Source organism: Schistocerca piceifrons, chromosome 11 (genome assembly GCF_021461385.2).
Source record: "Schistocerca piceifrons isolate TAMUIC-IGC-003096 chromosome 11, iqSchPice1.1, whole genome shotgun sequence".
NCBI classification, from domain to species: Eukaryota; Metazoa; Arthropoda; class Insecta; order Orthoptera; family Acrididae; genus Schistocerca; species Schistocerca piceifrons.
Window position 1 is genome coordinate 3,147,876 of NC_060148.1, and position 27,145 is coordinate 3,175,020.

A 27,145-nucleotide genomic window follows, 5' to 3' on the forward strand; every position below is an offset into this window, starting at 1 on the left:
AAAGAATGTGATTCTGAGCTGAGTAACATATTAAGCTATCTGTCTAACCAGTCGTTTATCAGTGGAATATTTCCTGAATGGTTAAAGTATGCTGAAGTTAAGCCACTGTTTAAGAAGGGAGATAAAGAAATAGCATCAAATTTCCGTCCAATTTCACTTTTGCCAGGATTTTCAACAATTTTAGAAAAAGTAATGTACAGTCGGCTTTATAACCATCTTATCTCAAATAACATACTGTCAAAGTCACAGTTTGGATTTCTAAAGGGTTCTGATATTAAGAAGGCTATCTACACTTACAGTGAAAATGTGCTTAATTCATTAAATAAAAAATTGCAGGCAACTGGTATATTTTGTGATCTGTCAAAGTCATTTGACTGTGTAAATCACAATATCCTTTTAAGTAAATCAGAATATTACAGTGTAACAGGAAATGCTGCAAAATGGTTCAAATCTTATATCTCTGGCAGGAAACAAAGGGTGTTTTTAGGAAAGAGACATGTATCAAGCTATCAGGCCTCATCCAGCTGGGAACTAATTACATGTGGGGTCCCACAAGGTTCCATTTTGGGGCCCTTACTTTTTCTTGTGTATATCAATGACCTTTCATCAGTAACATTACCAGATGCCAGGTTTGTTTTGTTTGCCGATGATACAAACATTGCAGTAAATAGCAAATCAAGTGTAGTCTTAGAAAGATCAGCCAATAAAATATTTGTGGACATTAATCACTGGTTCCTAGCCAATTCTTTGTCACTAAACTTTGAAAAAACACACTACATGCAGTTCAGAACTTGTAAGGGGTGTCCCAAGAGTATACGTCTAACATATGATGACAAGAAGATAGAAGAAGTGGACAGTGTTAAATTCTTGGGATTACAGCTTGATAATAAATTCAACTGGGAGGAGCACACCACAGAACTGCTGAAGCGTCTTAACAAATCTCTGTTTGCAATGCGAATTGTGTCAGACATAGGAGATATAAAAATGAAAAAGCTGGCATACTATGCTTACTTTCATTCCATAATGTCATATGGGATTATTTTTTGGGGTAATTCATCAAGCCAAGCTAAAGTTTTCCAGGCACAGAAACGTGCAGTAACAGTTATATGTGGTGTGAACTCAAGAACATCCTGCAGAAGCCTGTTTATGGAACTTGGGATACAAACTACTGCTTCCCACTATATTTATTCCTTAATGAAATTTGTCATTAAAAATATATCACTTTTTCAAACCAACAGCTCAATTCATATAATCAATACTAGAAATAAGAATAATCTTCACAAGGATTTAAAGTCACTTAGTCTTGTCCAAAAAGATGTGCATTATTCAGGAACACACATTTTCAATAACTTGCCAGCAGCCATAAAAAGCTTAACAACAAACGAAATTCGGTTTAAGAGAAGCCTAAAAGATTTACTGGTGGCCAACTCCTATTCCATTGATGAGTTTCTCAGTAGAACCAACTGATATATATATATATATATATATATATATATATATATATATATATCTGTGTGTGTGTGTGTGTGTGTGTGTGTGTGTGTAACTTCTGCACAATTTCAGTGCAGTAATGTGTTCATTGTAAATAAGTATTATAGTAGTTGTATTACACGTTTATCACCTTATGAATAAATATAAAAAAAACCTTTTTTATTTTAAATTCAGTGCTGTACTATTTGTAAAATGACTCTTTCATATAGTGTTCATTAAAAAATGACGATCATTCCACTTGGGACCTGTGGAATGGTACATTAGCTTATTTGTTTGAGTTGTAAATATTTGTCATATATTGTTGTTCTTCTGACATATTCCACATCCTGGAGGACCTCCTCACTACAGATCAATTGGAATGAAAGTAAATCTAATCTAATTTAATCTAACCATTTAATGAAAAGATCTGTGTTGCAGAAGTTGAGTTATGTAGTGTTTTTCTTTAAGCAACACACGTACAGAGCGGTGTAGTCTCGGTGTACGCCGTGCCATGTATGTGGTAATATATCAAACATTATAAAATACTATTATTTACTATATTTATTTTTTATAGAATGTTCCAAATAATAGAAATGTAGTTATTTAAGTTGTATATATACATATTTTAACTTTTTGATAGTAGAATTTGTTACCTTACATAAATGGCATCTCAGAAGGATTGGGCAATTATTGCTGCTAAATGTTGAAACCCTTTTACAGTAGCACAGCGTAAGAAAGTCCGTGTACTATCACTAAGAAACGTAACAGACTGGATGTGCTCTGTAGACTTAGGAATCATCAGTGGCATGAAAATATGTGATGTATGTAGGAAAAAAGTTAGTGACAAACACAAAACAGAAGAAGTAGTTTTACCTTGCAGTAGAGAAAATGTAGATGATACTTTTATTGATCCTCAATCTTCCGTAGACTATTTGAACAAGTCACTAGAACTCATTGGCGAGTCACCACTAAAGAAGAAAAAGTTTGCTGTGCCTACCTAAACAAAGAAAAAACTTGATAAAATAAAGTCTAACTTAGAAAAGAACTTACTACCAGAATCGAGCCCTGAACACTCTGAAGATGAATCAGAGATTATTCAACAGTTAAAAGAAAAGTTTGCTCAAACAACAAAAAGAAGTGAAAACATGATGATTTTGTCTATCTTACCTATGAGTTGGAGCTGTCAGAATGTAGAAGAATAATTTGGACTGACAAACTACATGGCTCGTGCATTAAAACTGTTAGTAAAAGAAAAAGGAATTTTGTCAAATCCTAATCCTAAACCTGGAAGAACTCTAAATGAGAATATTGTTGACTGTGTAAAAGACTACTTCAATTCTGACGACGTTAGTAGAATGATGCCGGGGAAAAAAGATTGTGTGACCATAAGAAATAAAGATGGCAAGATCCGGGTTCAAAAGAGGATAGTGTTGGCAAATTTGCAAGAAATATACCAATTATTTAAGGAAAAGATCCCTGCAAACAAAATTGGTTTTTCCAAGTTTTGCGAATTAAGACCAAGGAAATGTATCCTGGCTAGAAGAAGTGGCACACATACTGTTTGTGTATGTACCTTACACCAAAACACGTAGCTAATGATGAATGGTACTAAGGTGCAAAATTTTGTTTTGGATGAACATAAAACTGGTTTGAAATCTTACCATTCCTAGCTAGCCAAGATGACGTGCAATCCCCCATCGCAACAATGTTTTATGGATATTTAGACTTAAAGATCTATTGAATGCAAAGTTCACTGACGATATGATTGATTGAAGCTACCTACAAAAAAGTGGGTAATTGTAGATAGGTGTTTGACGGAAACTGTAGTAAAAAGTACTGATGACTTTATGGATGAGTTTTTGGACTCTCTAACGAAGGTAAAAACTCATTCATTTATAGCTAGTCAGCAGAAAGAATACTGCAGCAAAATCAAGGACAATTTAAGTGAAGGTCACGTAGTAGTCAACTGTGATTTTGCAGAAAACTACTCTTTCGTAGTACAAGGTGAAACACAATCATTCCACTGGACTACCACCCAAGTTACACTGCATCCTTTCATCATATATTATAAATGGGAGGGAAAACTAAAACATCTGCAGTATGTCTTCATATCAGATTGCTTGAAACATAATCAATCTATCTCTTTATTCATCCATTAACAATATACATTGTATGGATGTAGTCAATTACAATATAGCTTCTTATCTTTAATTTGTTTCAAAAACTTGGATAATAAATACAAATATTTTATATCAGTATAAATAAATAATATTACTTTTCCATATTCAGATATTCTTCAATGCTGTAAAAACTGTGTGTTAGTATAAATTGTTTAAGAACTACCTTGAATTTATGAAATTCTTTAATTTTCTTTATTGTAGAAGGCAATGCACTAAAAAGTATTTTGGGCTGGTAGTTTACACTTTTTTGGTAGAGTGCTCCTTTGTGTGTGTCTTTGTGAAAATCGTCCCTGTTCCTTGTTTCGTGATTATGAACCTTATTATTTAACGTCGGAAATTCCTGGTGAGTTTTCAGAAAGCATACGCACTCACAGATGTATAAGCTAGGAAGAGTCATTATTTTAAATTCTTTAAATATTTCCCTGTACGGCACTCCGCAGGGAACCCCTTTCATTATTCTAACAGCCCTTTTTTTGAAGTTTGAAAGCTTGTTTTGCCGTACCTGTATTCCCCCAGAAGATCACACCATATCTAAGCAAACTGTTCGTGTAAGCATAATAGGCACACAGCAATGGTTCAGTGTTGCAGCATTCCCGAAGCATTCTTAGCACATAGCAGCATTTACTTAATTTTTTACTAAAAACTTCTAGATGCTTTTCCCATCTCAAGTGCTTATCCACCCATATACCGAGGAATTTTGTATACGGAGCTTGTGCAATAACATAGTTCCCTAACTCAGCTTTTACTCTTCTTCTAGCTCTACTTTTAATATTACTGAAATTCATCAATACCGTTGTCCATATTTATGATCAAAGCATTATCACCAAACCATTTTCCTGTCTCATTTATTGTCCTAAAGAGACTCTGCTGTAGATCATCCTCAGTGAATCCTTTTATAGAAATGCTAGCGTCATCAGCGAACATCGCCGTTTTTCAACTGTCGATTGTTTGGCAAATCGTTTATGTGCACCGAGAACAACAAAGGCCCTAACACGGAACCCTGGGGCACTCCATAGCTAGGGTTTTTTGAAAATCTGAAAGATACTCTTTGCTTTTATGACATATTTGTGCTTTCTGTTGTCTATCAGAGAGATAAGACTTGAACCATTTGAAGACAAGTCCCCGGACCCCATAACATTCTAGTTTCATAAGCAATAAGTCACGGCTGATTAAATCAAATGCTTTAGATAAATCTACAAATATTCCACAGCTTAGTTAGTTCTTGTCCAAGGCATTTAGAACCATTTTCACGAGTTGGAGACTGCCGTTTCTGTGGATCTGTTCTTTCTAACCCCATTTTGAGCATTAGCCAGTATTTTATTTTTATTCAGGAAGTCAGGTAGCCTTTCATACATTACTCTTTCAATTACTTTAGAGAAACCTGGTACAATAACGACACTGGCCTACAGTTATTTGTCAGCTGTACTGTCCTTTTTGTCAAGTGGCTTTATTATGGAGAGTTTTAGTTTCGATGGGAACACACCTGTCCTGAAAGAAGTATTAATAATGTCAGTTAGGTGAGTCTCTGTACTGATTGAACTATGTTTGGTTACATTGTCTAGAATTCCATCAATACCACAAGACATTTAATTTTTTAGTTTATTAATAGCATTTCTAACTTCACATTCTGTTACTGGGTACAGAAACATTGTCTTTTCACAAGTTGGCACTTTCATGTTTTTGTTGTTTGAATTGCACAGACTTTTAATTAGGTTCGGTGCTATGTTCACGTAATATTCATTGAATATATTGGCTACCTGTTGAGCATCTTCCATCACTTTACCCTCACTTTTAATTTTGAAATTATGGGTCTCGGTTTTACATTTTCCTATGCTATTCTTTATAACCTTCCAAATCAATTTTGATTTATTGCTTCCATTATTAATGTACGAGTCATTGCTTAGCCTTTTTGCTGCCTGTAAAACTTTCCTATAGACCCTCCTAAATTTCCTATAGTACAGTTTTATTGTCATATTTATTTTAGCACGTTTGCTTAGGTTTCTAAGGGTGGTTGCCAATTTTTTAATCCCTCGTGTTACCCACGTGTTTGTCTTCTCACTGACTTTAATTCTTTTTAACGGGAATGCTACATCGTAGCAATATTTCTGATTAGTGAGAAAACTGTCATACTTTTTGTCTACGTCATCAGTTTGTTCTATGCCCCAATGCACCCTTTTTAGCATACTGTTAAATACCCTTATGTTGTTTGCATTAATAAGTCTTCTTTGTACATATTTTACTGTGACTGTATTTCTTATTGTTCTCATTCCTTACCATCATTTTTAAAGCCGTATGGTCAGAAAAGCCTGTATCTGTTACTTCAACACTGTACTCACAGCTTTGTTTGTTGGTAAATATTTGATCAAGTGTTGTTTCAGACTCATCCCCATATCTGGTAATTTGCTGCACTGTAGGCTGCACGTTGTACGTGTTAAACAGATTTAATAACTGTACCTCGTTCTTATTACTTTCGTTAAAATTAATGTTAAAGTCACCGAGAACTATTGCGTATTTCGACCTGCCTCTCAATTCATTTAAAAGATCACCTATATAATATAAGAATTGGGTAAAGTCACCTGATGGGGAGCTATAGATGCAAGCAATGATAGTTTGACAGTCTCTAAGTTCACAAATACAACATTCAAAATCTTTTTCTGTGCAGTTCACCTTGCTAAGTTTTACCTCCTTAGATATGACATCACTTCCAACATAGATGCATACACCTCCACATTTATAAGTTTCCCTGCAAAAACTACTTACTAAATCAAAGTCTGGTATATTTGCTGCACAGACCTGAGTGTCCCAAAGCCAGTGCTCACTGATACACAGCACAGAAACCTTCTTAAGGTTACAGTTTAAAATTACTTCCAGCTCACACACTTTGTTGCCTAGTCCTTGTACATTCTGATTTTGTTTTATTTTTCAATTTTTGTTTACCACGACTGGTTTTGAGTCACTATCGTCAGATGGTACATATCTACTGCAATGTTTGGAGTGTTGTGGGGTCACGTAGCTATGGCAGGATGTAAAAATAAAACACACGTGTCGAATGTGGTGAGAATTGTGTACAGTTCACATCTGGCCGTAGATGCAGGACTCTGACAATGCTGCAAACGTGCAGTAAATAAGTACAATCTGATGACAGTGATACAAAGAACCTTAAGTCTTTCATTGTTACTGCCATTAAAAGTTATTACAGCATCAGATACTGCTAACTTTAGAGTCACAAGGCCAACAAATACATTTTCAGGCGTACTGCACCACACAACATTATTGAAGGACTCATTCACATTCTGTGCCTTCCCATGTAAACACTTGTTTAGTAGTTCAGGATTTGCAAATAGGTTTGATTGCCTCCATTGCTGCCACAGGAAGAGAATGTATATATGTAAATTCATGCAGGGTGCCAGAAAATTCAACTTGCCTATATATACACCAAGTGTTTGGTGGAGGTGGACACAAAGCATGACACGGTTTCCTTCACTGCTAGCACACTTGTTTCCAAGTACTTCAGAAGAAAATGCAGGTCTCACAGATCTGTTACCCGCAAATTTGCGTTTCTTGAAGTTACTTTTATGCCTAGTCATTTTATTTACGTATAAAAAGCAATAGAAGTTAGCTTACTACAGAAATAGCCAATAATCACACTACATTCAATGAAAAATAGTATCAGAAACAAAGGATTGATTTGTTTATTCATAATGCCAACTTCTGAGATGCAGCAGTAGGCACAAAACAAAGCAAGGGGGTCAGGTCGTTTGGGGGAAGAGACCAAACGGCGAGGTCACCGGTCTCGTCGGATTAGGGAAGGACGGGGAAGGAAGTCGGCCGTGCCCTTTCGAAGGAACCGTCCCGCCGTTTGCCTGGAGCGATTTAGGGAAATCACGGAAAACCTAAATTGCGACGGCCGGACGCAGGATTGAACAGCCGTCATCCAGAATGCGAGTCCAGTGTACTAACCACTGCACCACCTCGCTCGGTAAACAAAGCGAGTCACAGCTTTCTAGACCGTGTAGGTCCCGAGGTAGGATTGCTCAGCTGTGGCACAGCCGCGAAATTTGACAGTTACACAGGAACATTGAAAATATTATTTGAAGGTCTCGCAATTGTCCGATTTTAATGTATTATATACCAAAATCTTCAGGAAAGTCCAAAGTGCATTACGGAGTAGAAAACCGAAAATGTCAAATATCGACGAATTTCACGTACAGTGTCCCCTTAATGCCTTGAAATAAAATGACTGTTGGTAAACACTAGCACACTGTCTTCAGCTGCCTACTTACAGTGTGAGAGGAATACCTCATCAGATTAGTCGATTATGTACTTCGCCAGTAGACAACATAATATTTTCTCAAATGCAGGAGGTTTTACTCCTCGGTACTTCATTCGAGATCGATTCGCACCTTTCATCAGCGATGCAGTGGTGTATGCTATGTACAAAATATGTGCTAGTTATAACTACCCATTTTAATCTTTTCTAATTTGACATGTACTGACATGATTCTACTTATCTTTATTCTCTCTCTTATTCCCAGGTTCAATCAGAAAATATTCAACACTTCATTCAGTGTAACATTGATTTATTTTCAGAAACACATCACAAATCCAGAACCACTACAGGATTACACAACCAAATGTTCCCTGCCACAAACCTGTATATTCTGGGATGGTTACTAAGGACAGGCCACGGGCCATACCCAAAATCATTTTTTATTTTACAGTCTGTGCCAGATTCACGTGTCTGGTAACATATTAATGTTACGGCACTATCAGCAGAAGACGCACTTTAAGAAAATGAAATGATTTATACTCCACTGTGAAAATTCACTGTCATAAAATATTTACTGAATTGGATAACAGTTCTATCCCGTGTGTTGCAGTTACTGTTCTAATGATCGTGACTTTTTAGTACGACATGTTAATACAACTGCAGTAAAAGAAATTTCTTAATTGCAAGAGGAGTTATATCTCATACGTATGTTATATTGTCCAGTTTTATGTAAGTCTTACGCTCACAATCCCTACTGCCAGTCCACCCAAAGAAAGTAATTATAGAATCATTACACCTTTATGTTCGTGTGTGTTTGAGGGGGCGGGGGGGGGGGGGGTGAGGGGGGGGGGGGGAGGTGGTGGCTGGTTGCCAAAACAGTTTCTTTTTTTTACATATCAGTAATATTATATGTCGTCACTTATAACTGTGATGGTCACGAGATTGTCAAGTGTGGTCTGTCGATCAGGGGAGACGAGTTGCCAGACTGACCGAAACGTATTTCTCATTGCACGAGGTCGACGATCGTGTCCAGACGCACCACATCGAGGTGGACGGCTGCTAGTCGCGCGTGCTACACGACGAGCCGTAGGCAAATTCGGTGGCCGAGACACCGGTGTCAGTTCGGTGCAGAAGTCATTAAAACGGAGGCATTTTTCACCGTGGCAGGATCTTCTCACGAAATTTCAGCTACCGACTTTCTCCCCCGTATGCGAAAATATTTTGTCAATGCTGACCTACATAGAGAGAAACGGTCACAGTAATACGACGAGTGAAACGAAGATACGAGTGTTCGTTTCTTCTGTGCACTGTCCGAGAGCAGAATAATAAACAATTATTGCGAAGGTGGTTTGACGAACTCTCTACCGGGCACTCGACTGATTTGCAGAGTAGCCGTGCAGCTGTAGATGTAGAGGAGTACTTGATATTATTGTAATGGTATTGGTAATAAAATGTGTTTCTAGTCTGTCCAATTTTTATTTGAATTGCCCAGAGATCGTCACTGTGCCGTTTCTCGAGATCTGTACCTGGTAGCATTGAAAGAGGGGACGCTGAAGATCAACAGAAGAGCAGCACATTTCATTACAGCTTCAGTTCAGTATTATGTTTCTAAAAAAAAAAATATTGAGTGCTATATGAAAAATTCTTTAGTACACAGCTATGAAACTAGAAACCAATACAATCTGCATCTAGAGAGGAAAAATAAAGTTAAAACTCAGAAGAGCTTGTTGTACAATGCCGTTAAATTATATAATAAATTACCCCTAAAAATAAAAGATATTGACACTATTGGACAGTTCAAAACAAAACTAAAATTTTTTTTATTAAATAAAAGTTATTACGCAATAATGGACTATCTGAATTAAAACGTAGTGTAATTAATGTAGCCTGCATTGTAATACATGAGGAAATAATTATAATATGAAATCCAGAGTTGTATAGTACTATAAGAAAATTACAAATTCCATAAGGATATAAAACTAATTTAAGATACCTCAAAAACGTGTGTAAATACTAATTTTATGTGTATAATTGTAGATATATTGTATATGATTTTGCTGACAAAATCCACACAATGTAAATTGTTACATGGATTAATAAAGAAATCAATCAATCAATCAAACCTCTCTGCACACCTGAAGGAAGTTCTTTTTCGAGAGCAAGGGGGTTCATAAAATAAATTCAGCCACAGTGCAGGGTGGCACAGTGGTTAACGTGTCTTCCCGGTGAGCGGGACTGCAGAACCAGGTTCGAATCCCAGCCTCGGTACTAATTATCAGTCGTCGCTTCAGTCTGCACAAAATCGTAGATGTTCGAGGCTCGGAAAGGTGTCTGGAGCCGTATACTTCCGTTAGAGTAAGTTAATAATTTCTTTGAAATTCTGGAAGGTTTGTTTAGAAAACACAAATACCCAGCTAATCTCACCTACAACGTGGACAAAACTAGATTTTCAGTCTTACAAAGTAAAATTCCTCGTTACTGGTCTCGTAGGCAAGAGGCAGGTAGCATCTTTAACATCGGCAGCAAGTGGGTCAGCTTTGACTGTCACTGCCCGTACGAGCACTGGAGGTGATCTCCTTCCTCCTCTCACAATGTTTTCCTCGTGAAAAACACGAAAGAGTAACTCCCCGAGGTGTTCCTCCGAGTGTTACCACTCGGTGCCACTCGTCCGGACGGCTTCAGAGTAACGCTTTTACTGGACGGTTCGGGCACCACCGATCCACCAAAGGTATCTGCTCGCACTCGACAGCCCTTCTAGGCACGAGTGCAGCACAGAGGGTATACGCAGTGACTGTACTCTCGAGGCACGGAGTACCGCACCACTGTCGAGGAGCCACGCTCGAAACAGTCGTCGTGCAGCAGCGTACGGGTCGGCATTACGAGCAGGACAGAGGTCTGCCAGGGGCCACAGCTGCCGACCTCCGGGTGTGACGTGTCGACAGCGATCGCTCGACGCCCCGTTAAATATCGGAGCACCGAGCGACGGCCGGCAGTTCCCTTCGATGCGCCAATTCGTGCGCGGCCTCTACGAGACGCAGTGTTCGTCCGTCATCTCCGATACTTACGGACTCTGTAGGCGTGGCCACTTCTGGACTTCACGTAGGTGTCACTCGGAGGTACAGTAACGGGACTTTAATATTTTAGAGGACTCTTAATACTTTCAAACATCTAATTGTGCCGGACATTCACAAGAAGCATCGTCATTCGAGTATTTCTTCGTATATAATAAACATCATTTTATTACTAATTGTCCGGAATCTTTCCGATTAGAGACAGCCTACGCCACTGTCGTTCGTTCCCGACACCATACCGTTAGCCGGAGAGAAACACGTCGCCACTGCTCGCTTACTACCTCACTGCTCGTACGAAGTGCAGCCTTCGGATCTGATGTCGACATCCCCTCTCGTCGCAGCGAGGAAGTGAGACCTCTTTCGAGACACAGTTCGCATCCTCCGACCGTATCGGACACGACGGAACCCGTCGGTCGAGCCCGGGGAAACATTCGGCGTGGTGACATTGCTGTAAATGGCTTCGGAGTGACTAGGATTTTTCCTGTTAACAGGCACGTTTTCGGCACTGACGATTTCGTTGCCTCCTCGTTCGCTCTCGATCCCGAGTATTCACAACAGACACGCGAGAAAGGCCTCTCTGAGGATCCCAAAATTCCCACGGAACTGCACCAACTGTTACAGAGACAGCAAAGAGCACCAATTTCAAACCTGTCCACAGGAGTTCGACAGAGGTAGATATTAAACCCCTTCTTCAGACGTCGACGGATGCAGTACCGAAGCAGTTATTGCCTCTTCGGTGGACGTAAGCTATATTCTTTCTATTTTTCACGACCAACGTCTAAAGCAGAATCCACCGGGGGACGAAATCTGGGAACATCTGCCATACTTATTGGATCAGCTTACAAAAACGCAGCCGGAAGCCGACAGTAAAGGAAAGCCGGGCTTCAAATACGATAAGCGACAGCTCGTTTACAGAAAAGTAAAGACGACGTGCACCGACACTGGATCTGGGAGCACGAGCAAATGAAAAAGGAAACGAGTGTTACAAATTGATGAAAAATCTAAATTAAATGAGAAATTAAAGTTTGTTCTCAAGGACGATTCCAATGAAAGTCATAAATCTTTTCACTCATACGTGTCACCGGGATTGGACTTTGTGTCACGTTCTGTGCCAAATGATAATGATGCAGAGCGTTTCTTTTGTGAAAGAAAGTTTTCATACTACGGGAAAGGAGATGTTCGGATTAGATGTGCGGTTTGTGACGCGGGGCCACCTCGACTGTGCAGAGCTGCGGTTCTTCCCACACTCTATCTGCGTTTGGAGCAGAACAAGGGTGGGGACAGAGGTAGCAAACTACCCTCCACCACACACCGTTAGGAGACTCGCCGAGTGTGAACGTAGAAACGGTATCTGATCAGCGACACAAGAAAGCACTTTCCTGCTGCCGGACAGTTCACCAGATTTTTAGTGACCTGAGATTTTATTACTCTTTGTGCATCAGTGGGCACATCTTTAGTTTGCATGCCATAACAGGACTTCATCTCTCCTCCTCCCCCCCCCCCCCTCCCCGCCCCACTCCCTTTATCTTCCAGAAATTAAAGTGGTAAACTAGCATTTGGGAGGCTACTTTATTTTTGTTTATCAATTATAATGTTGCGAACACTATGGCATAAGCATTTAATAATGTCCAAGAAGGAAGACAAATGCTCAGTAGCACATCTCGGTGCTCCACTTGCTGCAAGTAATCGACATACTGCTAAGTTTACAAGTGGCGAATACGTGTGTTATGCAGCCGACACCGTACTCGCAGTCATTAAGCATTGTACCTGAGCATTTAAAGTGACTCAATTTCTATCGCTCGCTTCAATGTGGAAAATTCGTCGGAAAATCGCGTGTAGCTCAAATTATTGAATAAACTGAATTTTCACTGCCTTCAGTTAACTCACACACTGTAAACACATTTTACGATGCCGAGCAAATTGTCTGTCGTCGTCGTCGTCACCTTCAGTCTGAAGAACGGCCCAGTGCTGCTCTCCGTGCCGGTCTACCCTCTGCGGTCCCCCGGTGCGCCCTACGTCTACTGGAAACTGCCCAGTACCTCCTCATTAGTTATTCGATGTACACATCTAATCTTCAGCATTTTTCTGCACCACCACATTTCTAAAGCTTCCACACGCTTCTCGTCAGCAGGATGTGACAAACATACGTGGAGTGATACAGATCAGGTCATTGCAGTCAGACTGCAGTTTCCAAACCTTATTCTCTTCTTCCAGAGAGGAGGAAAAATTATTTTTACTCAATATAATAGTGATGCCAAGCTATTATCTTAAAAGGTATAGCTTTGAACGTAGTTAATTCAAAGTGTCAGATAATTTTGTCACCAGAATCTCTGTTTACTTTTTTTATCAGAGACCAAAAAGAACACTGAAAGACACTATAATGCTAAAACTTCAATCTCATACGTTTTAACGATCGAGGAATTTCCCGTTTTGTGAGTCCGACGTTCGGCAGCGAGAACGGTACGGTCATTCGCCGCAAACGAGTTTTCCGTGTCTCGAGGCTCTTTTAACTTGCTGCAGACTGACGAGTGTTCAGAACCTCGCCCCGTCCTACACTCACTCGTTCGGAGCGGTCCCGCGGCTCGTGCCCCCTCGACCTGCCGAGTATCTCCCGAATCCGGAGACGGGAGCCCGGCGGTAGCTCCTCTTTCGGTGTCGGAGATACTCTGCACCTCAGTTTGGCAGACTTACGTACGAGTCGGAATCGGCGCTTCTGTAACGGAGAAGCTTTTTGCGGATTTTAGTCGCGGAGGGCGAGTTCCGAACGAGGGATCTGTTTCTCGCCGCTCCTTTTCGGTCTTTCTGTCTTAAGCACTACACCTGCGAGCGGACAGATTGTGTCGGCTGCCAGTGACTACGCAGTGAGTCTCACGGAGACCCACGTCGACTCAGTTCCTGCGGACCGGAGCGGCGTACCTCACGGCAGAGGAGCCCACGGCGAGGGTAGGTCTGTGGAGAACACAGAGACGCGTCCGCCCACACGGTGTTTGTCAGTTCGGAGTCGGGATTGTTGACGGTGCTCACCTTTTGTCTGGCGTGTATGCAGTGTCGTCTGTCACTCGAGGTACTATCAAATTTTACCTCTCAGTATTCGGAGTGGAGACAGTGATTCTACATACTTTCCAGGTGACGTTCCGTTTACAGGGTTCGGAGCATAGCACTGAAGCGGAAATTGGAACGAGCGAGTCGACATTAAAAAAAAAAAATACATTACGGTTACCTTGCATTTTAGTCAGGTCACCTACAGAATGAGAGTCAAAAAAATTAATTAATAAAATTTCTGTTGTAAGATTTGCACTTACCACCCTCAACAAGATAACAGTCTTTTATGCACATCACGCCAGTGTTACTTATACATTTTTACTACGATGTCAGTCAAACGAAACTATTTTTTCGTGTGTCCACAGTGCAACCCTCCGACCACTGAAGTCGTGCACTGACAACGTTCATTTACTCGTACTGACCGGACTGTTTTTGTGGGGGTGTAGCTGCTTCACCAACCGCACAAGATAAAAGCAGGACAGGACCCTCTCGAATATTTTTCTTCTTAAATGCCTCAGACAACTTTCGTGACTAAATATGCGAGAGATTTCTATATCTGGTAGAATTCCGTTAAGAACTCACCGAGTTTACAGTTTCACTTTCCGCATCGTACAGCTTGTGGCTAGGGTTCCCAAAATCTATTACGACAAACCGAGGTAATTTTGAAAATACTACAGAAAGAAACTCCAGTCAAGTGAGTAAAATCGGGACACGATCAAATTTTCATTTACAACAATGTACTAAGTTACAAGGACGTTCCTGAGCACACGACTTAGGTAACAACATAAGAATGACAAGTTTTGTACCACAGCTGGCGGAGTGGACTCTTACAATGAACTACAATACCTTCATCTGGACAATCAAAAAGTACAGCAACGAACTGGAAATCTATACGGCTGGAAGAATCAGTAATTACTGAAATAAACCGTACCGCTTTGTGATCACAGATCGACGGTTCCATAGCAAACGGGGCAGCTACATCCGTGACAGTCTATTTTGTTTTAGTCTGAGAACAAGAAAACTTCTGGCCGAATAGCATTTCCACTGTATCGGCGGTGCAAACACTGGCCGAGTACCGCAGTGTGGTTTGCCAGTTAAACAGCTCACCTTCCGTGTCTGAAACTGTTTTGTCTGCTTAAGTAGTAATGCATTTTTAAGTCTGGGCACGTTATTTTGTAAACCAAACTCACATTTGAATTTGCAGACCGGTAGTTTTTTTTTTTTTTTTTCTCTCTCCAGACTCCATTCAGATTGAAGCGTGCTTCACCTATGAGCCAAATGCAGCCACCACCAAGTCCTCCATCACTAACTGTGAGAAGCTGGTTCACAAAGTCAGCTCTTCCTCACGGATCCTAAATGGAAACGTGTAGGGTCTGTCACAGTATTTTGTGTGACGGAACGCATCAAACCAGATCTCCTCTGATTTTGCCGAATAATTCTAGAAATCGTACAGGCGTCTTCGGAAGTAATTACAATTTAACGGTGGCCGGACATTCCGCACTAGATCCTGCGCTGTGCTGCCTGCCTGTTAAGAGTCCGGTAAAGAACTTATGAATGATTTTTCCACTCGAGTCCTCTTGCAACATTAAATTGTGTTTGAAAATTACACACTGTTTCCGTAGGACTGTGTTCTGGCCTTTGGTATTCAGTGCCGGAAAAACACACTGCTCAACCAAGTGTAAGATTTCAATCTCCTCCAGCGGAACATTAAGCTTTCTCACATTTCACAATGGAACTGATCACTATGAACAGCAGTGCACTATTTATAGGCACTACATACTGCAATGACAGTTCCATCTGTTAGCAGCTTTTCAAAGCATTTAAAAATTTCTGTATAAAATTCTTACAGCTTTCACAATTAACATACTATTTGTTACACCCCTCAATTCATCTTAGTTTTTGAGAATTTAATTTTGAAACCGGGAACTCCTTCGATGTACACCCTGTTATTTCCTCTAACGTTAAAGGCTTCCGTCTCCAAAATGTCTCGTTCAATTACTCGTCCTCAATACTCTAATTTGATATTACTCCCATTTTTCCGTACGTAGTTTTCATTACCTCGAGGGTGGCCTTAATGTTTTGTCATAAATTTAGTTTTCGCAAAGGAGAATTGTAAGCCAGCTTTTCCAGATTGCTCTTTCAGCACTTCTATCTGTATAGTAGCTGTTTCCACTGAGCCTGAATGAAACAGCTAGGTTGTCTGAAAACACCAGACAGTCTGTCTCCATGCTGTCCCTTTGACAACAGTAAGACTTTTGCTTATTTACTTTTCCACTTTTCATTCTCTACTCTGAGGGGCAGAGCAGGCTGTACGAGATCAGACCCACTAAAGAGCACTCGCGTGCATCACTGTGTTAATGGGAAAGGGTTGTGCCTAATAAGACAGGATTTCGTCATCTATATAAAAGGGTGTAGCACTTACGCACAATGAGAACACTGTGTCAAACGACATATATAAGCACTGATTCACTCGACATATTACAAACACATTACTTTGTGCAACAATACCTACTAAATTCGTGTCCTACTGCAGTCTTAATTTCCACACAGCACATGTGACATTTGGCAGCTCCACGGTGAGGCACGAACTGACATAAAAATTAAATATAAATAAATAAAATGACATTTACAAATGTTTGAAAGCAGGGCGAATTATTTACTTATGACACGAGAATGGCAGAACAGCTGAGATCACGATTGTGAATAAATACATTTAACAGCAAGCCAGATGTAAACTTATTTCTAAAATACTGCAGGATTGTGGCAGCAAGTGAACAGAAAATTTATAATGTCTGGGTGCCCTCCCTGTCCGTGGCTCAATTTTGTATCACAGTCAAAATTCTCTCCTCGTCCTTAACAAGTAAAAAAAAAAGTCTCAAAATAATTTACTATTTATTTTACAGTGACATTTCCTCATTACAAATATAGGAAATATTACAACACCAAGTCACTAGTACTGAAACCAAATACGTATCTAACTGACACGTGACAATATACATAAACAAGCATACCACTACATCAGGTCACTGTCAAAATCTGTACATGACAAATTACGTTCAGGACGGCAACTCTTACGAACTTCTGGCGAAATAGATATTACAGTCTGTCAGACTCTAGGACTGACACAGCTTTTCTCGGAGAAGGGAGTGCAATGCCGTAATTCTTCAAATCCACACAACGAATGAAATAACGCAAGGGAAGTCGTGACCTCACTGTTCTGAAAGAAAGCATCCTATAACGTAATACGATTAGCTGAAAAATCAAAAACAAAAGGCACTTTACTAAAGACGAAGATATGAGAATTTGCTCTTCCTAAAATACATTTGGAGGCACTAGAACAATCTCTAAAATAATAGTTGTGGAGAAATTGAGGCAGCAGGAACGCTATTCGTGACTGACCCCCGCAACAGGAGTCTGGCTGCAAAAGGGAGACACAGAAATAAAGAAACAGTACTAGCACACTCGTCTCTCTCACACACAACCTTTTATTGCAGCTCTTAACAAAAATATTGACACACAACGGACAGCAAACCTTATTTTCTACAATATACAGACAATCCACCCGTGTCGTACCTGTTAAGAATGCACCAGCCAATAAACACACTGCACGCTACGAACCACCCTAACGACGTGTCCGTTCGGGAATATTACAGATAAATTCCGACACTGACATTCGAGAATTGACGTCCGCGGCACTTCCGGATCGAGACACACAAATATACTTCACTGCGTCAACAGCCACTTACACCCTCCTCCGAGACAGCTCCCCGTAGTGTTTGCCAGTGGACTCTGCCCGTTCGCCAACCTGAAGATAAGGAGATAACGAAAACAAAATTGAAGTAACACAGTACGGCACAGTGGTGAAAGCTCAATGCTTATATGCGAGAGAATTGTCAATTGTACAAACTAGAAGTACAAAAGGGAAAATATATACGACCAATAAAAGACAAAGAAGCCTTCAAATTAAAAAACAGTGATTAAATATAGTGACGAGCCCCGGCATTACAACGACCGCCGCCCGCCACAACTCCGAGTGTCGACCGGCGGTGTCGCAAGCTCGAGTCGTGGTAAGGAGAGCGTGTAGGCAGAGCCGAGAATAGTGGGGTAGTGTTACAGCAACGACACGGACCGTAAATGTGGAAATCCGCGACACGAGCGACTTTGACAAACGGCAGGCCGTGTCGGAACGAGTGTGTCGGAAATGGTGAAGCCGGTCAATCCCGTGCAACTGATGCGACACGCACATCTCGTCACGAGACGTCCGGATCGAAAACTCGCACGACCTGTAAAGCGGGACCGGAGGTGATCTGTGGCAAATGTGATGACGAGAGTGCAATACTGACACGGGCACAAACGTTCCAGACCGCAAAGTCGGCACACCTTACCGATCGCGGGGACCTGCAGCACGTAACACTACGCGTTCCCACTCGGCCCAGTGACGTCACCAATTAGGTCTGCCGCGGGCACCGGACCGCCGATATCGCGCCGTCGACCGGTGAAGACGTATCGCCCGATCGAACGAATGACGCTTCTCGCAGCACTGCGTCGACAGTCGCATCCACCTGTGCCATCATCCGGGGAAACGGCACTGTGCCACGGGTTAGGTATTATTCTACGTGGGACGTCCGCCAGAGTTTGCACAGGACCTGCCCCAGTAATCGACAGCACTGTAACAGCTGTGGCCTTCGTGGACATCGCTGCGGGCCGCCCGGCACCCTCTCGCCCTCGACGCCTTCCCCGACGGCAGTGGTATCTTCCGGCACGGTGGCAGCCCGTGTCGCGAGGCCGGACAGAGCTAGTGTTTCGAGAAGCACGGCAGTGGACTCGCACCGACACCTCGGCCGTCGTATTGACCCGACTCGACGTCATTAATTCTTCCGGGTTATACGGCCATGGTCCGTAGAATTCTTCTATTCCTAACGTTTCGTCCGATACTGACATCTTCATCTTCAGAGGTATAGCTGGTCCTGCCGACTGACAAGTCGGGCGTCGGAGAGCGGCGTAAATACTGAGGAAAGTGGGCGTGGTCTAGCTTGCACGTATTAGCAGAGAGAAAACTAGCCAAAGATAAAATGTAACTATCAATCATAGTCCGTCATAGATAAAAATCACTTATCGATTCTGTAACGCCACTGTCCACATCTCACTTAATTTCGAGGCCTCTTCTTTTCTATTAAATTTATCTTCACATTTATAAATTTCAATAGCCTCCCTATGCACTCGTGGATAATAGTTCATGGTAGCAATTAAAATTGTAGTTTCAGAAAACTTAACTACACGGCCACCTGAATGTAGTGCACGTTCCGCAACGGCCGATTTATCTAATCTTGGCTCCTGAAGACATTCTGGTCAGTTTTGATATTATATCTCTGTTTACTATGATTCCGGTCAATGAAGTTACGGTTTACATAACGGAAGTTTTCCCCGAAGATTTGGCCGCTCTGTTTAGACATTGTCTCACATCTAGCCAGTTTCAGTGGGATGGTGAGTTTTATGAGCAAGTGGATGGTGTTGCCATGGGTAACCCGTTGAGTCCTGCAATTGCCAATTTTTACATGGAGAAATTTGAACCATTAGCGTCGAATAAAGCAAATGAGAAACCGTGTTGTCAGTATCGTTATGTAGACGACCCATTCGTGGTTTGGACACACGGTAAAAAAGCCTTGGACGAATTTTTTTATTATCTTTATAGCATAAACCCTAAAATTCAGTTTACCGTTGAAGTGGAAAAAGACCAAGCTATTACATTTCTCGATGTGTTAGTCATCAGACAGACCGATGGCAGTCTAAAACATAAAGTGTTTCGGAAGAGCACACATACTGATAGATACTTACATAAGAACTCCAATCGTCACCCACAACAAAAAAGATGTGTAATCAAAATTTTAGTGGACAGAGCAAAACGGATTTGTACGCTGGAACATCTGGATACCGAACTGAATCATCTGAAACAGGCCTTCGAAAAGAATGGGTACTCAAACAAACAAATTAATAGAGTTTTAAGACCTAATTACAGCAGGCCAAAGGACAAGGATGGTACAAAGGAATGGAAGAACACGGTGTCTTTACCTTTCATTAGTAAGGTTACAGATCGAATCGGCAAAATCTTGCTGAAACATAAAGTGAAATCGGTATTCAAACCTACCAGAAAAATAGGACAAGTACTTCGTTGTGTTAAAGATAGAAGGCCACCATTATCATCTAGCGGTGTGTATAAAATTCCATGTACTTGTGGCAAGGTCTATAATGGTACTACAAAAAGAAGTGTGAATACGAGGGTAAAGGAGCACAAAAGTCTTTGTCGACTGGGAAAAATAGATAAATCGGCCATTGCGGAACACGCACTTCAGTCAGGTGACCGTGTAGTTAAGTTTTCTGCAACTACATTTTTAAGTGCTACCACAAACTATTATCCACGACTGTATAGGGTGGCTATCGAAATTTATAAACGTGAAGATAATTTTAATAGAAAAGAAGAGGCCTCGAAATTAAGCGAGATATGGACAGTGGCGTTACAGAATCGATAAGTGATTTTTATCTATGACGGACTATTATCGATAGTTACATTTTATCTTTGACTAGTTTTCTCTCTGCTAGACCACGCCCACTTTCCTCGGTGTTTAGGCCGCTCTCCGGCGCCCGACTCGTCAGTCGGCAGGACTCAGCAGGACCAGCCATACCTCTGAAGATGTCCGACGTAGTATTGGACGAAACGTTAGGAATAGCAGAATTCCACGGACCACGGTCATATAACCCGGAAGAATTATCAACAACAGTACCATCCGGTCGTGAAAGCCTTCACTGTATGACCCAAATTGAGCCCGACGGAGCACACCTGGGAGCCTATTGGGCACCAGCTCTGCACAGACAAAACATCTTCTCGTAAATTACGAGAGCTGTGATACTGCTACTACACGGCTCTGGAAATTTAGCACGGACTCGTGGAACCACTGCTGCACAGCATTCCGACAACGGATCTAAATGCCAACAGGCAGGCAATCTTAGTATTACAGCTTATCGGTGCAGGGGACAGAACAGGAAATTTAATTCTGAAGCGCACACACACAGCTAATGTCACAATCGAAAGTAATACGAAACACGGATCACCTGTGATCAGAAACTGAATTCGGAGTGAATACTGTAACTGTTTACTACCTATAATGCTCACCACAACTCTGCATATATTGGGCTTCACGAACACTCATCTCGACTAACACCTTCCCATATAATCTGAATCTTGGGCTACACTACAGATCAGTATGCCAGAAGAACCTACACCCCAAACAAAATTTTCTTCTTGCTGCCTTCAGCCTGAAGATCCGCATGCTACGGCTCTCCAACCTACTCTACCCTGTGCGAGCCCCTCTCCACCTCTTGCTGCCAACACCCACTAGGAACTGCTTACTGTAGCCTAGCCTCGCCTACATCTATAATTTCTATCTCCCCCCCCTTTCTCTCTCTCTCTCTCTCTCTCTCTCTCTCTATCTCTATCTCTCTCTTCCCCCCACCCTGCCCCTCCCTGAAATACCATTACCATGTTATACTTGTTGCCTGAAGACTCTTCCTATCACCTGATCCATTCTTTTGGTTGTGCCTAAACATCTTTTCTCTCCGAATCGAATCGATTCAGTACCTCTCCTCGCTGGTTACTCAGTCAACCCATCTAAGCTTCAGCATTCTCCTGTAGCACCACATTTCAGAAGCTTGTCTGAACTGCTTATTGTGTATGTTTCACTTCTGTACAAGGCAACACCGTATTATCTGTTAAAAAAAAATCTTTTTCCGCAATTCTTTACTTGTCATAGCCAGTCCTGCATTTTATATCCTCTCTACTTAGGCAATCATCAGTTATTTTGCTGTCCCAACAACAATTCTCATTCATTGGTTGCTTGTTGATCCTTACCAGATTAGACCCTCTCTTGCATATGACCAGCAACAACAGATTCAAGAAATATTACATAAGAAGAAACAACAACAATATTAATAATTTGCCTGGTGATACTAACAGAGGATGAGCAGACTGCAGTCAAACAGCTACAAATACTGAAAGAATGTGAAGAAAAGGTAGGTTTACAACTTTCATTTGACAAAATTGAACTCTTTTGTTCAAAAACATATTACAAGCTCGAAAACAAAATATGGTAAAATTAACAGGGTCCCACACGTTAAACGTCTTGGAGAATTCATTGAACCTACAGGTACTGAAATAATCTCATAGCATCATCATCATCATCATCATCTCCAAAAAATTAGTAAAGGATTAGGTTGTTGTTGTTGTCTTCAGTCCTGAGACTGGTTTGATGCAGCTATCAATGCTACTCTATCCTGTGCAAGCTTCTTCATCTCCCAGTACTTACTGCAACCTACATCCTTCTGAATCTGCTTAGTGTATTAATCTCTTGGTCTCCCTCTATGATTTTTACCCTCGAAAACTGCCCTCCAATACTAAATTGGTGATCCCTTGATGTCTCGGAACATTTCCTACCAACCAATCCCTTCTTCTTCTTCTTCTTCTTCTTCTTCTCCTCCTCCTCCTCAAGTTGTGCCACAAACTCCTCTTTTCCCCAATCCTACTCAATACCTCCTCATTAGTGATGTGATCTACCCATCTAATCTTCAGCATTCTTCTGTAGCACCACATTTCGAAAGCTTCTAGTCTCTTCTTGTCCAAACTAGTTATCGTCCATGTTTCACTTCCATACATGGCTACACTGCATACAAATACTTTCAGAAACGACTTCCTGACACTTAAATCTATACTCAATGTTAAATTTCTCTTCTTCAAAAACGCTTTCCTTGCCATTGCCAGTCTACATTTTATATCCTCTCTACTTCGACCATCATCAGTTATTTTGCTCCCCAAATAGCAAAACTCCTTTACTACTTTAAGTGTCTCATTTCCTAATCTAATTCCCTCAGCATCACCCGATTTAATTCGACTACATTCCATTATCCTCGTTTTGCTTTTGTTGATGTTCATCTTATATCCTCCTTTCAAGACACTGTCCACTCCGTTCAACTGCTCTTCCAAGTCCTTTGCTGTCTCTGACAGAATTACAATGTCATCGGCGAACCTCAAAAGTTTTTATTTCTTCTCCATGAATTTTAATACCTACTCCGAATTTTTCTTTTGTTTCCTTTACTGCTTGCTCAATATACATATCGAATAACATCGGGGAGAGGCTACAACCCTGCCTCACTCCCTTCCCAACCACTGCTTCCCTTTCATGTCCCTCGACTCTTATAACTGCCATCTGGTTTCTGTACAAATTGTAAATAGCCTTTTGCTCCCTGTATTTTACCTCTGCCACCTTTAGAATTTGGAAGAGAGTATTCCAGTGAACATTGTCAAAAGCTTTCTCTAAGTCTACAAATGCTAGAAACGTAGGTTTGCCTTTCCTTAATCTTTCTTCTAAGATAAGTCGTAAGGTCAGTATTGCCTCACGTGTTCCAATATTTCTACGGAATCCAGACTGATCTTCCCCGATGTGAGCTTCTACCAGTTTTTCCATTCGTCTGTAAAGAATTCGTGTTAGTATTTCGCAGCAGTGACTTATTAAACTGATAGTTCGGTGATTTTCACATCTGTCAACACCTGCTTTCTTTGGTAGTGGAATTATTATATTCTCTTGGACTCAGAGTATTTTGCTTGTCTCATACATCTTGCTCACCAGATGGTAGAATTTTGTCAGGACTGGCTCTCCCAAGGCCATCAGTAGTTCTAATGGAATGTTGTCTACTCTCGGGGCCTTGTTTCGACTCAGGTCTTTCAGTGCTCTGTCAAACTCTTCACACAGTATCGCATCTCCCATTTCATACTCATCTACATCCTCTTACATTTCCATAATATCGTCCTCAAGTACATCGCCCTTGTATAGACCCTCTATATACTCCTTCCACCTTTCTGCTTTCCCTTCTTTCCTTAGAACTGGGTTTGCATCTCAGCTCTTGATATTCATACAAGTGGTTCTCTTTTCTCCAAAGGTCTCTTAAATTTTCCTGTAGCCAGTATTTATCTTAGCCCTAGTGAGATAAGTCTCTACCTCCTTACATTTGTCCTCTAGCCATCCCTGCTTAGCCATTTTGCACTTCCTGTCGATCTCATTTTTGAGGCGTTTGTATTCCTTTTTGCCTGCTTCATTTACTGCATTTTTATTTTCTCCTTTCATCAATTAAATTCAATATTTCTTCTGTTACCCAAGGATTTCTACTAGCCCTTGTCTTTTTACCTACTTGACCCTCTGCTGCCTTCACTACTTCATCCCTCAGAGCTACTCACTCTTCTTCTACTGTATTTCTTTCCCCCATTCCTATCAATTGTTCCCTTATGCTCTCCCTGAAACTCTGTACAACCTCTGGTTTAGTCAGTTTATCCAGGTCCCATCTCCTTAAATTCCCACCTTTTTGCAGATTCTTCAATTTTAATCTGCAGTTCATAAGCAATAGATTGTGGTCAGAGTCCACATCTGCCCCTGGAAATGTCTTACAATTTAAAACCTGGTTCCTAAATCTCTGTCTTACCATTATGTAATCTATCTGATACCTTCTAGTATCTCCAGGATACTTCCATGCATACAACCTTCTTTAATGATTCTTCAACCAAGTGTTAGCTATGATTAAGTTGTGCTCTGTGCGAAATTCTACCAGACGGCTTCCTCTTTCATTTCTCTCCCCCAATCCATATTCACCCACTATGTTTCCTTCTCTCCCTTTTCCTACTCTCGAATTCCAGTCACCCAGAACTGTTAAATTTTCGTCTCCCTTCATTACCTGAATAATTTCTTTTATCTCATCATACATTTCATCAATTTCTTCATCATCTACAGAGCTAGTTGGCATATAAACTTGTACTACTGTAGTAGGCAGGGGCTTTGTGTCTATCTTGGCCACAAGAATGCATTCACTATGCTGTTTGTAATGGCTTACCCCAACTCCTATTTTTGTATTCATTATTAAACCTACTCCTGCATTACCCCTATCTGATTTTGTATTTATAACCCTGTATTCACGTGACCAAAAGTCTTGTTCCTCCTGCCACCGAACTTCACTAATTCCTACTATACCTAACTTTAACCTATCCATTTCCCTTTTTAAATTTTCTAACCTACCTGCTCGATTAAGGGATCTGACATTCCACGCTCAGATCCGTAGAACGCCAGTTTTCTTTCTCCTGATAACGACGTCCTCTCAAGTAGTCCCCGCCCGGAGATCCGAATGGGGGACTATTTTACCTCTGGAATATTTTACCCAAGAGGACGCCATCATCATTTATCCATACAGTAAAGCTGCATGCCCTTGGGAAAAAATACGGCTGTAGTTTCCCCTTGCTTTCAGCCGTTCGCAGTACCAGCACAGCAAGGCCGTTTTGGTTAGTGTTACAAGGCCAGAATAGTCAATCATCCAGACTGTTGCCCCTGCAACTACTGAAAAGGGTGCTGCCCCTCTTCAGGAACCACATGTTTGTCTGGCCTCTCAACAGATACCCCTCCGTTGTGGTTGCACCTACAGTACGGCCATCGCAAGGCCCATGGTTCACGGGGGGGTAAGAATGATATTGATTTGTTCAGCACTTCTGAAGCCTTGTTTGGTATCAGAAAAAGGGAAAGTCTTACAGACTGCAGCTGTGTTTTCAGCCCAGTCTAAGTAATAAATGGACAAATGGGGTTTAAATATGAGGTGCCAGCGGTGTAACTATAATTAATAAAAATTTACTTTCTTTGTCTTCAATATGTAATAATGGGATTATGATTAAATTCTGTGATTGAGAGATATGATACTGTTTTGGCCGTTTCTTTCCCGAAGTATGACAGAGAGACCTTTTGTGAATAGTCATTAAATGGGATTTTTCAGTATTGAATGATGATAGAAAGAGAGCTAAGATTCAGAAAGACTATTGCAACTGTAACAAAAAGAAACATTTGGAACTGACTGAAAACTAGAATACAGCGTAAGTTACTGGAAATATTTTTATTCTTCCTCACTATTAGACTGCAACCTGTTACTCTACAAAAAACTCAGATGAACGAATACAATTACTGTAGCTTACTGTTAGTCTAAGTAATTAATTTCAAATAGGACCACATTCCACATATATGGAGCGAGAGGGATAGGCAATTACGACTTTTTCGTGCAGAGGCATAGCTCGACACCTTCCACGCGAGCAAGTAAAAAGAAAACATCCCACTTCAGGAGATCTGATCTCGAGAATGTTCTATATTGGGGCGCAAATGTGACAGATACACAGGAATTCTGGTCTCCCAGTGGGTAATGCAGGAGAGACCATAACATTCTTCAAGAATACGTATACATACACTCCTGGAAATGGAAAAAAGAACACATTGACACCGGTGTGTCAGACCCACCATACTTGCTCCGGACACTGCGAGAGGGCTGTACAAGCAATGATCACACGCACGGCGCAGCGGACACACCAGGAACCGCGGTGTTGGCCGTCGAATGGCGCTAGCTGCGCAGCATTTGTGCACCGCCGCTGTCAGTGTCAGCCAGTTTGCCGTGGCATACGGAGCTCCATCGCAGTCTTTAACACTGGTAGCATGCCGCGACAGCGTGGACGTGAACCGTATGTGCAGTTGACGGACTTTGAGCGAGGGCGGATAGTGGGCATGCGGGAGGCCGGGTGGACGTACTGCCGAATTGCTCAACACGTGGGGCGTGAGGTCTCCACAGTACATGGATGTTGTCGCCAGTGGTCGGCGGAAGGTGCACGTGCCCGTCGACCTGGGACCGGACCGCAGCGACGCACGGATGCACGCCAAGATCGTAGGGTCCTACGCAGTGCCGTAGGGGACTGCACCGCCACTTTCCAGCAAATTACGGACACTGTTGCTCCTGGGGTATCGGCGAGGACCATTCGCAACTGTCTCCATGAAGCTGGGCTACGGTCCCGCACACCGTTAGGCCGTCTTCCGCTCACGCCCCAACATCGTGCAGCCCGCCTCCAGTGGTGTCGCGACATGCGTGAATGGAGGGACGAATGGAGACGTGTCGTCTTCAGCGATGAGAGTCGCTTCTGCCTCGGTGCCAATGATGGTCGTATGCGTGTTTGGCGCCGTGCAGGTGAGCGCCACAATCAGGACTGCATACAACCGAGG

At 41.6% G+C, this 27,145-nt stretch overlaps 1 long non-coding RNA gene across 1 annotated transcript in view; it reads right to left on the bottom strand.

Moving 5' to 3' along the window:
• Positions 1-17,498: 17,498 nt before the first annotated feature.
• The window catches only part of LOC124720240, a 56,348-nt gene continuing 46,701 nt past the window's right edge, over positions 17,499-27,145 (bottom strand). Inside the window, exon 3 of the long non-coding RNA XR_007006094.1 lies at positions 17,499-17,838. This is a non-coding gene — a long non-coding RNA (uncharacterized LOC124720240). The remainder of the gene's footprint in view (positions 17,839-27,145) is intronic.